The sequence below is a fragment of the Acinonyx jubatus genome, chromosome B3 (genome assembly GCF_027475565.1).
Source record: "Acinonyx jubatus isolate Ajub_Pintada_27869175 chromosome B3, VMU_Ajub_asm_v1.0, whole genome shotgun sequence".
Lineage (NCBI taxonomy): Eukaryota > Metazoa > Chordata > Mammalia > Carnivora > Felidae > Acinonyx > Acinonyx jubatus.
Window position 1 is genome coordinate 35,942,412 of NC_069386.1, and position 14,839 is coordinate 35,957,250.

Below are 14,839 nucleotides of genomic sequence, written 5' to 3' on the forward strand. Positions count from 1 at the left end.
TCTGAAATGCACCGGGCTGAGAGCACTGATACAGCCTCTCTTTTGTTTTCCCAAAGGTGGTGCTAAAGCTCAAGTTGTGGTCTCTCCCTGGCCTGTAGATGCCGGCTGGCTTTCTGCACATGCTCGCTAAGACATCTGCCAGACCTTGCTCTCACTGCCACCATCAGGAGCACACGGGGGCTGGCCACTGTGTGTGTGTGTGTGTGTGTGTGTGTGTGTGTGTGTTATACAGAGTGCTGTGGGTGCCCATGGGTCACTTGGGAGATTCATGAGCAAAGTGTCCCCAGTGGCTTGCGTACAGGCTCTGTGATGGAGTCTGCAACACAGTTAGTAGATCTGCACCCTTTAATGCCCTCAGAGAGTCACATGTGCTATTCTCTCAGCCTCTTCTTGCCCACCCCCAACTCACGCAGCTCATGATTCAGTATGCTGGATGCAGTGAGAGAGAGATGAGCTTCTTTGGGAGCATCCCACACAGCTGGGGAAGCCAGGTGCTCATTCACATGCTCTCTTTTCCCCAAGAGAGAAGTCATAAGCTGAGAAGATCTCTCTTGGCCCTAAGTCGTCACCTTGAGGCGGGTGTGTGTGTGTGTGTGTGTGTGTGCAAGTAAAGTCAAACTGTCTCTCTTCCCTCTACGATGCATCCAAACTCATATTTCTGTTTGCTCTAACAGCGTACTAGAACCCTGGACTTCCATCTGTGGGGGATTGTCTAAGACAGTTTTCCAGGGGCTTCCAGGTCATGACCGAGAGGGGCTGTAGCCAGTTTGTGGCCCCTTGCAGGGTCCACAGCTGAGACCGAGGTGTGTCTGTCTATTACCCAATGCACGGGTGGGTGAGACTCCTCCCAGGTCCCTGGGTGTATGGTGCTGGATTCCACAGGGTCCACAAAGGCACTTTTTGTCCATGGATGGATGCCAAACTGTTGTTGTTGGGGGCAGGAGGGGAGGACACAGATGAGGGACATCTTATTCGGCCATGATGCTGACATTATGGCTTGAATTTTTTAAGCAGACGTAATACTAGTGTTGGCAAAACTTGTTTTTACTCCTTATTATGTTAATAAAATTTATTCATGTTGTTGATGTTACCATGGTACATTCATTTTATTCATTTTTTTTCGTGTTTTCAATATCATCGAGGATTTCTAAGAGCTTTCCCTTATGAAAGCTATATCTATTGACACCATATTAGAATTTAATTTGTGAATCTTAAAATATGTATTAATTGCCTTTAAGATAACAACAATAACCCATTGCATATTACCATAAACGATTTTATGAAAATAACTGTATTTTTAAAAAACACCAAAAAATTGTATTTTACACAAATTTAATTTTTACAAATCTCCTTAAGGTCTGGCCTAATAGAAGACAACCAGATTCTTATATCTGCTTTGGCATTTAATATGTTGTGATATGTTATTTGGTAGAAATATTTGAAGATAATCTGATTTCGTATAGACTTGTAATTGGAAAAGGAGAAATATTTCAGTAGTCTTTCCAGATCATTGTGGTCGATTTTTTAGGTTAGTTGCAATGCAGAACCTGAAACCATATCAATAAACTTTTAGTAGGCTGTTACATTAAAATCCATTGGTCTGCCTTGCAGTTTGAATGGATTTTTACCCAGGCATGATTTTGTAACACGGGTTTACCTCAGAGACATTGTGGGTTCAGTTCCAGACCACTGCAGTAAAGCTAATATCACAATAAATGAGTCAAGTGATTTTTTTGGTTTCCCAGTGAGTATAAAAGTTATATTCATTTTTTTAACATTTATTTATTTTTGAGAGAGAAAGAGAGTGTGTGAGCAGGGGAGGGGCAGAGAGAGAGGGAGACACAGAATCTGAAGCAGGCTCCAGGCTCTGAGCTGTCAACACAGAGCCAAATGCAGGGCTCAAACTCACAGACTGTGAGATCATGACCTGAGCTGAAGCTGAAGTCGGATGCTTAACGGACTGAGCCACCCAGGCGCCCCTTAAAGTTATGTTTAAACCGTACTGTAGTCTACTATGTGTGCAATAGCGTTATGCCTAAAAAAATACAATGTACATACCTTAATTAAAAAATACTTTATCACTAAAAAGTGCTAACCGTCATGTGAGCCTTCAGTGAGTCATAATCACTGCTCGCTGATGCTCATAACAAATATAATAAAGAAAAGGCTTGAAATATTGTGGGAATTACCAAAACGTGGCACAGAGACATGAAGTGAGCAAATGCTGTTGGAGAAATGGCGCCCATAGACTTGCTCGACCCAAGGCTGCCGCAAGCCTTCAATTTGTAAAAACAAAAACAAAAACAAAAACAAACAAAAATAAAAAAATGCAGTAGCTGCAAAGCACAATAAAACGAGGTGCCTGTAATGAGGCTGACATTAGTACTGTCACCTCAACATAGGACAGCCACATTATCCAAGGGGAAGCCCGGGGAGCTGGGGGATGAGAGGTGGCTCCACGACCTGGAGCAGCTGACAATGGTGCCTTCGAGAATTTCCTCTCTTCCAGCTCACAGCAATGCACTGAAGTTTACAGGCACTCGGTTACAATGATTTACGGACTGTATTATCTCCTTTTCACTTAAATAACCCTCCCAACATGTTGTAAAGTTGGGCCTTCAAAGGGACCTTGGATCACAGATGACACCAGTAAAGCCAGTACAATTGAACAACAGCAAAGAGAGGCAAAACCTTATATATCTCTCGTCAACCCACAAGGCTGAAAAACAGCAACCGTTAAAGGATCAGGTCTGACAAAAAGTTAGCCAAAAAGGTTTGAACTTATCAGGAAGACTATGAGAGATGTATTATTTACACACACTGTTATTAACTATCAACATCACCTCAAGTATACATTAAACCTTAAGATATTAGCTATCACAGGATAAGGCAAGACATTTAAATTTACCTGTGTATGTGTTAGTTTGTTTTTGTATTTTTTATGTTTTTAAACCTTTTTTTTTAAGTTTATTCATTTATTTTGAGAGAGACAGAGAGAGTGTAAGTTGGGGAGGGGCAGAGAGGTGGAGAGAGAGAGAATCTCTCTCTGAGCAGGCTCTGAGCTGCCAGTGCTGAGCCCACCTCAGAGCTCAAACCCACGAAACCATGAGATCGTGACCTGAGCCGAAATCAAGAGTTGAACGCTTAACCGACTAAGACACCCAGGGGCCCCTAGAAAAGAGACATCAGAGAAATTCATTTCTTATAAACAAAGCTCAAAATATTTTTGCTATCAATAGGAAAATATAAATTATTCAATCTTAATCACATTTGACATCAGTTTATACAAGATGTCATATACAGATTGTTGATTCAAGTTGCTGAACATTTCCTGATGTATTTCCATGACTTCCTAGTCTTACACACACACACACACACACACACACACACACACACACACACACAGAGTAGAAATAGTGAATGAGAGGGGCGCCTGGGTGGCTCAGTCGGGTAAGTGTCCAACTTCGGCTCAGGTCATGATCTCGTGGTCCGTGAGTTCGGCCCCACATCGGGCTCTGTGCTGACAGCTCAGAGTCTGGAGCCTGCTTCGGATTCTGTGTCTCCCTCCTCTCTGAACCTCCCCCGTTCATTTTCTGTCTCTCTCTCTGTCCCAAAAATAAATAAACGTTTTTTAAAAATTAAAAAAAAAAAAGAAATAGTGAATGAGAATTAATGCTAGGGTGTTCTGAGTACCTTGCATCTGATTTATCATTATGAGACAAAAGAATGGCTGTATTCAACTCTCAAAATTTGGTGCCAATATTATGTCCAATAATAGAACACACATTTAGCATATGATTTATAATTAAGTGTATATTTGTATTAAGTGTATGATTCAGTGCCAGGCCATGAGCAGAAAGTGGTAACGGTGAAGATTATATTGCTGATTTGAAGAGCAATCAGAAATTGTCTGAATTAATTTTAAATTCTCCCTTTTTATAAAGGCGAAATGGAAATTCATTCTGTTGCAATTTTTTAATTTTTTAAAAATGTTTTATTTACTTTTTTAAGACAGAGAGAGACAGAGCATGAGTGGGGATGGGGCAGAGAGAGAGGGAGACACAGAATCTGAAGCAGGCTCCAGGCTCTGAGCTGTGAGCACAGAGCCCCATGCGGGGCTCAAACTCAGGAACTGTGAGATTGTGACCCGAGCGGAAGTTGGACGCCCAACCAACTGAACCACCCAAGCGCCACCCAACCATCCTGTTGCATTTTTTAGGATCGACATCCGGAAACCAAATTTATCTGTTAGGTATATTACATACTTAAGAACAGCTTAAATATCAGAGTCATGAAATATCTAAACACCTTTCATATTTGGCCCAAATAAAATATTTTGCTGTTCACTGAGCTGATCAGCTCAGTTTAATATGACCAGATATTGCCTCTTCCTCCTATTCAGCCTGCCAGGGCAGGAATGATTGCCTTCTCCTTGAGTGATGCTCATAACCCTGCACACCTAAATGTAGCGTGGCGCTGTCCACAAGGAGCCATAGTCATGGTTCCTATTGCTGTGCGACTGACTACATGAAATTCTTCAAAGGGTGAATCCACTTTTCGCTTTTTTCCTGCCCCTCTCAGAGTGACTGACATATGGTGGACAAAGCAAAGTATTTATAAAATTATTGTATTTTACTGAACTACCTGTACCATTCCCGAACGTTAGATCTCAAAGGGTATATATTTCATATTTAGGTGTGATGCTCCAGCCCATCTGCCAAGTGATCTGTAAGACGGTGAGTTTTAAGTGGGGCTCAGAGTAAGAGCAGATTCTATAGTGGGTCCAGGCTGTGGCTCTGGCCTGTGACCCAACAGGTTCAATGGTACTCAAAGTTTTATGGAACAAGAAAGTCCCAGTAAGAAAATCACAGCATAATCTCATAGAGTTTTGACGCAAGCAAAGCTGTGTCTTTTTGAGCTAGTAACTAGCCTTCCTTTGAGAAGAAGACCGTGGCATGCCTCAAGGACTTCATAGAGTCTGAACGCTTGACTGCGTGTTTGGTTCCACAGAAAACCAACTCCAAGATGGAGATGCATCCATCTGTCCTAAATAGGATAAACTCTTGTTCTGCTGTATCCATTTGTCTTCCCTGCCCACCAGGGTTTTGCCAGTATGTCATCTGTGGAGTTAGAGAAAATCTTATTTATCATCATTAAATCCCATACACTTATTTTTTTACCGAAGTACTCACTTCATAGCAGTAGAAATGCATCAATGGGCTCTTGTCGATGAAATTCACCGGTTTGATCACACAGGCCATCACCCAGAAGCAGGTGCCCTGTTAAACAGAGAATCACTTGCTTAAGACTATTTTTTTTGGTGTCTACTCAGAGACAGCACCTGCAAGGTTAAAATGCTGCCCTAAAGGGTCTGGGAACTGAGATGTAACATTGGGAGTGGCCCCTCTCACTTTAGACCTGAAGATCTCTTGTTTCCCATTCCCAAACCTTGGGTTCTGCTGGCTTCATGATCTAGGCCCTCAAGAAAAGTATTTTCCTTTCAGGAGATTCCATAATGGTTCCATAAACTTGAAGTTGAGTTGAATTGACAGGCTGAGAAAGGAGAAGGGCACTGTGCGGGGTGATTGGTACCAATTGTGGAGGGAAAATAATTTTTCCACTACACATCTGGTGTAGGAAGAACCATATCTGCAACCAAGGGGCGTCACTGGGGTGCCACTTAGAATAGAGAAACAGCTACAGAATAATAATTGTATGTCCAATACTAAAGGCTAATTAAAGACTGAAGTTACCCAATAAAGCCACGGAATAACAAGGACTCAGGTCATTCACGTGTGAAGGTATTTTCCACGAAGTGAATAATCACAACTAGCGAAGGCACTGAGGGCCAGGGTAAGATGGAATGGGTGGTGGAATAAAATATCAATGATAAAATGGTATGTGATTGGTGATGGCCTTGTGACCAGGTATAGAAATGAGAACTGAAAGATCAGTACATACTTTTTGGTTTGTATTAACCATTGATATCTCTTTCCCCCCATTCCTCTTCCCTTGGTATTTTATATGAGGAATGTTGTTGGTGCTTAGTTTCACAATGAATTCACGAGACCATGACAAGCCACATCCAAACTAAATGGGGAGGACTGAAATGCTCCCAGAGGTCTTAGACCCAACGTGACTATGAGGACTAGTGGGATTTGCAAGTCCTCTCATTGGAGGGAAGGAGAAAGCAAGTGTAGGAGATAGGCGTTTCAAATATGAAGTTGTGAGATATGGTGGGGGGGGGAGGGGTCGGTGAGAATGGATACTCCATAGTAAAAGGGGTAGGCTGTGCTAGTCCTTGATCTGCTTCCATTGGATCCATTCCATCCAGATCCTCTTCCCCTGCTCTGCTCTGTACCCCAAAACCGATCCCTGAAGACTCTGTTTCCCAGACCCCTAGATGGGTCTGGCCAATGAGAGGGTCTGGAAAGAGATATGAGGTGGGAGAAAGGGAGAATCCAGAGTCTTTCTCCCTACCCTTCTTCACCTCTAATGGCATCTCCAGAAGTAGCTGAACTTCCTCCATGGTTGTGGCTCCCATAGGAAAGATCCACCACGGGGAGCCTGGGTGGCGCAGTCGGTTAAGCGTCCGACTTCAGCCAGGTCACGATCTCGCGGTCCGTGAGTTCGAGCCCCGCGTCAGGCTCTGGGCTGATGGCTCAGAGCCTGGAGCCTGTTTCCGATTCTGTGTCTCCCTCTCTCTCTGCCCCTCCCCCGTTCATGCTCTGTCTCTCTCTGTTCCAAAAATAAATAAACGTTGAAAAAAAAATTAAAAAAAAAAAAAAGAAAGATCCACCACGATTCTGGCTTCACCTTGTGACCCTGCCCTTAGGCTCCGCTTCCACTGCCATTTCCCTCTCTCCTTTCACTGAACAGTGGTAGTGCCTTCTTGCTGTTGCTAATCTTTGGGTTAATTTCCTGTTTGATTTCTCAGCGTTCCTATCACCTAATGCAGCGTAGCCAATTCCCTGCATTAAATTCCTTCTGTTTTAAGTTCTCCCGTGCAGTTTCTACTTCTTAATTAGATCCTGACAGGTTAACTGTCCAAGAAGAGGGAACTGGTTAGAGAATGATAATAATCACCATAGTTTATTTTTATTAAGAACTTACTAAGATCCAGACCCTGTGCTGGTGATTTTGCATGCATTAATTCATTTCATCCTCTTGATAATTCTCAAAGGTAAGTCCTCTTTATCTCCATTTTATAGAGAGAGGGCACAACTTGCTTGAGGTTACACAGTCAACAGCGCAAGTGAGACTTGAACACAAGTCTGTGTAACACCAAATTCGTACTCCTCATAGTCGTTCATCACCATAATGCATATTGTACAAACATCAAGACAATATTTAAGAAAATAAATATATGGAAAATTCCCGTGATACAATATTGTTTTTAAAAGTAAGATAGAAGGGCGGGGCACCTGGGTGACTCAGTTGGTTAAGCGTCTGACTTCAGCTCAGGTCATGATCTCCCAGTTCGTGAGTTCAAGCACTAAGCTGGGCTCTGTGCTGGCAGCTCAGAGCCTGGAGCCTGCTTCAGATTCTGTCTCCCTCTCTCTCTGCCCCTCCCCTGCTCATGCTCTGTCTCTCTCTGTCTCAAAGATAAACAAACACTAAAAAAACCCCAAACAAACCATTATAAAAATAAGATAGAGGGGCACCTGGCTGACTCAGTCAGAAGAGCACGTGACTCTCGATCTCAGGGTTGTGAGTTCGAGCCCACACTGAGTGTAGAGATTACTAAAAAAATAAATAAACAAACTTTTAAAAAAGATAGCTCACTATGTAGAATCCTAAGAGCTTTTAATTTTTTAAAAAAATTTTTAAGTGTATTTATTTTTTTTGAGAGGGAGAGCAAGTGGGGTAGGGGCAGGGAAAGAAAGGGAGGAGGGAACCCCAAGCAGGCTCTGTGCTGTCAGTGCCTGCCTCGGGCCTTGAATTTCAGAACCATGAGATCATGACCTGAGCCAAAATGGAGAGTCAGATACTTAACTGACTGAGCCACCCAGGCACCCCCTAAGAGGTTTTTAAAATCTAATATATATTTATCTCATAAATGATACTAGATAGAGGCACCTGGGTTAGGAGACTTCAGTTCAGGTCACGATCTTGTGGTTGGTGGGTCCGAGCCCCACGTCAAGGCTCTGTGCTGACACCTCAGAACCTGCTTCAGATTCTGTGTCTTCCTCTCTCTCTGCCCCTCCCCTACTCGTGCTCTGTGTCTCTCTCTCAAAAGTGAATAAACGCTAAAAAAATTTTTTTTAATCAATAAGTGATACTGGATAGGCCCCAAACAATCTATTTCTGGGTGGTGGAATTGCAACTCATGTTTATTGTCTTCTGTATGCACCAATATACTTTTTTGAATTGTTCCCACTTTTAAAAAATGATGTGCATGTGGATCAGTCAGAATTGGGTGTGACACCTCCCAGACTTCATCAAAGACTCAGACTCATGTTCTCTTGTGGGTCCATCAGCCTTGGGAGACCACCTTAGGGTCTTCCCATTCTCATGCCAGCCGCAGGAGAGAGGAAGGGAGCTTTTTCCACCCTGTTGAAGGAGACTCCCCAGAAATGCCGTCTACTTCTGTTTCCATTGCATTGGTCAGAACTTAGTCATAGGGTCACTTGAGGCTACAAAGGAGATAGTATATGTAGCCATTCAGCTGAGCACCAACGTGGGTTCTGTTAGTGAAGGATGGATATGCAGGCAGTTGGCATTCTCTTCCACAAACCATTATCATCAATATAAAGTAAAAAATAAATTATGTTGCTTGTATTGCTCAATTCTACGTGGTATCTAACTAACGAGGTACCATTTATATCCAGATAGACATGCTTGAGCTGTTGGCCTTTACACAGGGTATAGTATATGGGGAAGTGATTTTTTTTTTAATAAAACTTAACTTTGGAATAATTGTAGACTTAACAGAAAACTTGCACATATAGTTCAGAGAATTCCTTGTTTAACCAGTTTCAGTTTCCTCAAATATTAGCTTCTTGATTACCATGGTGCATTTGTCATAACTAGAAAGGCAACGTCATCATTACGGAAACTCCAGATTTTATCAGATTTCACCAGCTTTCCCATTAGTGTCCTTTCTGTTCCAGGATCTAGTCCAGCATCCCACATCACATTAGTTATCATGTCTCCTTAGTCTCCTCTGATCTGGGATGGTTTCTCAAGTCTTTTTGTTTATGTGTTTATTTGTTTGTTTTCGAATAATCTTGACAGTTTTGAAGCGTGCAGGTCAGGTATTTGTAGAATGTCTCACAGTCTGGGTTTGCCACATGCTTTCTCATGGTTAGACTGGAGATACAGGCTTTGGGGTGAAGCACAGAGGTGAAGTGCCTTACTCATCACATCTTACCAGGAGGTACCTGATATCTACCTGGCATCACTGATGATGTTAACCTTCATCACTTGATTAAGGTGTTTGCAAGGCTTCTAATACTGTAAGATTATTATTTTTTTCCATTCCTATACTCTACTCTTTGTAAGTGAGTCACTACATGCAGGCCATAGTTGGAGTAAGAGATGGGGTATCTACATAGATTATTTGGGACTCTTCTTTAAAGAAGTTGCCTCTTCTCAGTAGGGGAGTGCATTTTTGAGGCTCACAATGTATTGCTTTTGCTTCAAGACAATGAACAAATGATGAGAATATCTTATAGGCACCTTGGGGAAGAAATGACCTGTGAGTTCAAGTTAAATACAGTTTGTCTGCTTAAATACACAGCTGGAGATCACATTAACGATTATTTTTAAAAAAGAACAAAAAGCTGGTTTGTAGAGTACAAAACTCTCTCAGTGTTTGGTTTGCTGAGTTTGAGGCGGGTATGTTCAGTAGACATTTGGATATTCTGATGTGGGTTCTGGGGAGAGGAAGGAGTTTAAGAGACAGATTAGGAAATCCCTAGAGTGGGTGTGGGGGGATCAGGAAGGCCTCAAGAGTGCTTAAGGTCTTTAGAAAAGAGCATGAAGAGTGAAATTGAGTGGCAAAAGGGAAAAAGGAAAGGATACAAGGGTTCTCCCCAGACACACACTCTACTGGCAGACCCAGGGCAGGCGAAGGCACACCTCCATCACACTGTGAAGCAAGACCACATTTATTGGCAGGAATGAAGCGTGGATGGATGGAAATCAGTCTGCACCCAATCTCAAACCAAATGTGCTAAAAAAAAAAAAAAAAAGGATTTCTTAATGGCTATGCTGATGGATTATACCAAGCATGACTTCTTTCTATTTCCCTGAATCCTTGTGGTAAGATCTCCATGAAAGATTAAAACCAAGGAAAGATGGATGTCTTTTTCTTAACTTTAAAAAGCTCAGGTATATGTTCTGATTATATATTACATCTGTTCAACATAGAAAATAAATAAAATTAAGAAACAAGCAGTAAAAATTACTCATGATCCCAGCCCACAAAATAATTAGCTACAACTAAAAGTTTTATATATGACTATATACACAGATACACACACACACACACACACACACACACACACACACATCATAATATATTTACATGGTGGAAAAATTAGAAATGATAGCTAATTGTGTATAAAAATTAAAGTCAAATACATAGCCTCCTGGAGGTTTTTATTAATTTAAAAAAAGTTGTTTTAATTTTTATTTTTAGAGAGAAAGAGAGCAAGCAAGTGGGGGAGAGAGGCAGAGGAGAGAGAGAGAGAGAGAGAGAGAGAGACAAGGAGAGAGAGAATCTTAAGCAGGCTTCACCCTTAGCACAGAGCCCCACACAGGAATCAATTCCACAACCCTGGGATCATGACCTGAGCTGAAACCAAGAGTCAGATGCTCAACCAACTGAGCCACTCAGGTGCCCCATTTTCCTAGAGCTTTTTTTTTCTTTTTTCTTTTTAGTTTATTTATTTATTTTGAAAGAGGGAGAGAGTAGGGGAGGGGCAGAGAGAGAGGGAGAGAGAAAACCCTAAGCAAGCTCTATGCTGTCAGCTAGCAGCCTGACATGGGCTTGATCTCACAACTATGAGATCATGATCTGAGCCAGAATCAAGAGTTGGATGCTTAACCAACTGAGCCACCTGGGCACCACATCTCCTGGAGTTTTTTTTGTACTACCTATGTTTGTATATCTCTTTTTTAACCAAGAGCTGGAATCATACTATACACATTGTTCTATAATTCTCCTCTGAAAATACGTTATCATTAATCATCATTATTAGCATCATGAGTATTATTATTTATTGAAATGTATACTTCTAGGGAGGTACCATTACCCCCATTTTACAGATTAAAAATTGAGGATGACAGACATTAAATAAATTATGTTCTAGAGCAATTGTAACCAAGTATTATAGAATTCAAACTCATGCACTTAATCTATGTCTATTAATCTAAGTAAATCCCCACTTAGAATACTGTTTTAAAGTTAATTGTTCAATTTATTAAAGTTACAAACATAAAATCCCAGTTCAATTTACAATGTAAATCGTTCTCTTATTTTCCTTATAAATGCAGAACAATTTAATAATTATTAATAAGGAGCTTGTATGAATTTTGGTTCCTCTTATAAATGTAATTAAATGCTTTAATTATTTCAAGTTAAATTTTGAAATTTAATATAGTCAGTTTCCTTTTTAAGTATTTCAATATCTGACTTACAGAGAAACCTCTCCAAAGTATCTATTTGCAAATTCAATCAATTAAATATAAATATGATGAGTCAAAATGCCTTTAATTGTTCCCATACTGCTTATAAAATAAATGAGATTTAAACATTAAATGACAAGCTTAAACCAATTATTCAATTACACATTATAAGTTAGAATTGCAAACCTAGCATGCTAAATTCTGTCAAACAGTACAAACTCCTAAAGTGACGGACAGAAATAAATTCATTAAAATTATTAATAAATATTAACACGGCTTGTTTGATTTACCTCTTCATCTTTATAGTTAATTCTAAATACCCTTGAATCAAAACATATTTATCTAGCTCCAGTTCATGTAATGGGATAGTGGCCTGTAGTAGATTAACTCTCTTGCCAATAACAATTATAAATCCTGGACAAAATATAAAAAACAACTGTGTGAAGGCACAGGAGAGCAACCCAAAGTAGGGAGAGATGGGAAGGATATTATCCTTGAAAAAGGGAAGCTCCTGTGTGATGTACACATTGAATCAGATTTTCCCCAGAAGACAGTTCCAGTTCTGGAAGTGATCTAGACACAATGGAAATTGAAGGATGGGGAGTCCCAGAAAGAAAAAAAAGCCACAAAAGAAAAAGATCTGAATTCTTCATATAAATTTCCCTTAAATCCTTGACTGATTCCTAAGGTACGTATGCATGTAACAAAGCTCCAAGAAATCCAGCAAAAAGAAGGAGGTCAGGGTCACTTGGTGGCTCAGTCAGTTGAGTGTCCATCTTTGGCTCAGATCATCATCTCATGGTTCCTGGGTTCTAGCCCCACATGGGGTTTTGCTCTGACAGCATGGAGCCTGGTTCAGATTCTCTGTCTCCCTCTCTCTCTTCCCTTCCCCCACTCTCTCTCTCTTTCTCTCTCTGTCTGTTTCTCTCTCTCTTTCTCAAAGATAAATAAACATTAGGAAAAAAAAAAAAAGGAGGCTAAGGAACTTAGCTGAGATTTTAGCAGTTGCCTAGGACTCGGGAGTTTAAGTTTGGCATTGAAGTCCAACCAAAAGAGAGAAATTTGGTACATGGCTTGGGCTTTCCACTGACAAAACAGAAGAGCCACACTTTATGAGTAAAGACCACATCTGAGGACCACAGGCCAAACTGAATATAGCTACCCTAACAAGGGCCAAAACGAATCCCCCAAGAATCAAGGTAATTTGCCAGTAATTTAACTGCTGCCATAGCAGAATATAATACTCTTTACAAGAAGATCACTCAACCCAGAGTTTCTACAGCATATTATTCACAATGCCCTATTGGGCAATAAGAAAATTATTAAAATATGCAATAAGAAAATTATTAAACATGCAAAGAAGCAAAAAATGTGACCTGGAATTAAGAGGTAGTAGCAGCAGACCCACAGGTGACTCCTATGTTGGAATTGGCTGACAAAGACCTTGAAATTGGTACAATAAATATGATAGAGAACGTATAAAAAAACATGGACAAATGGGTGAACAGATAGGGAATTTCAATGGAGAAATGAGAAAAAATTTTTTAAAGAATCAGAAATTCTAGGATTCTAGAAATTCTAGATGCATAACCCAAATATAATCATGAGAAAATACCAAAATATCCTTCGGTAATGACAAGACAATTCTCAGTTCAAGACATTCTCAGATGAAGGAAGACTACAAGAAGTTGTTACCAGAAGATTGACCCCAACATAGTAGATAAAGAAAGTTCTAGGGGTGCCTTTTTGGCTCAGTCGGTTAGGCAACAAACTCTTGGTTTAGGCTCAGGTCATGATCTCACGGTTTGTGAGTTTGAGCCCCACATTGACTCTGTGCTGACAACTCAGAGCCTATTTGGGATTCTCTCTCTCTCCCTTTCTCTCTGCCCCTCTCCTGCTCTCTCTCTCTGTCTCTCTCTCTCTCCCTCAAAATAAATAAACTTAAAAAAAAAGAAAGTTCTTCAATAGGAAGGAAATGATAAAAGGAGCAAATTTGAAAAATCAGCAATGAAAAAAGAATAACAAAAAAAAATTAAAATGTTGATAATTAAAGTTATGTTTGATGGTTGAAGCAAAAATTAAAATGCTGTGTGGTATGGTTCTTAATGCATATGAATAAATATTTAAGACTATGATATGGAAGAGGATAGAGAGACCTAAATCCTTCTACACGTCACTCAAAATCGTAAAATCTTGAGACCAATTGTCTTAGTCTGCTTGGGCTGCTATAACAAAATACCACAGACTATGTTTAAACAACAGAAATTTATTTTCTCACAGTTCTGGAGACTAGGTGACCAAGATCAGGGTTCCAGTTGATTCAGTTCCTGGTAAAAGCTCTCTCCCTGGCTTGTAGATGGCCACTCCCTTGCTGTATGCTCACATAATTCTTCTTTGTGCTCCCACAGAAAAGCAGAGGGAGATCTTTTTTCCTCTTCTTATAGGACCACCAGTCCTACCCAATTAGGGCTGAACCCCATGACCTCATTTAACTTTGATTACCTCCTCTAGACCCTATCTCCAAATATAGTCATATTGGGGGAGTAGGGCTTCCACATATGAATTTGGGGGGAACATAATTCAGCCCACTAGTGAATGGTGATAAGTTATACATGTATAACATAATACCTAGAGCAACCACTGAAAAATATATGACAGAGAAACCTTCAAAAACTCTATAGATACAAAGAAGACATACAAATATCCAAAAGTATATGAAAAGATGACTAACATCACTAATGATGAGGGAAATGAAAATCAAAATAACAAAGAGATATCTCTTCACCTCTATTGGAATGGCTACTATTGGGGCACCTGCGTGGCTCAGTCAGTTAAGCATCCAACTCTTGATTTCAGCTCAGGTCATGATCTCGTGGTTCGTGAGTTTGAGCCCCACAAGGGGCTCTGCACTGACAACATGGAGCCTGCTTGGGATTCTCTCTCCCTTTTTCTCTGCCCCTCCCCTGCTCTCATTCACTCTCTCTCTCTCAAAATTAATAAATAAACTTAAAAACAAACCAGAAAATGGGGTGCCTGGGTGGCTCAGTCAGTTAAGTGTCTGACTCTTGATCTCAGCTCAGGTCATGACCTCACGATTCGAGTCCTGCATTGGGCTCTGCACTGACAGCGCGGGGCCCGCTTGGGATTCTCCCTCTCCCTCTCTCTGCCCCTCCCCCGCTCACTCTTTCTCTCAAAAATAAATAAA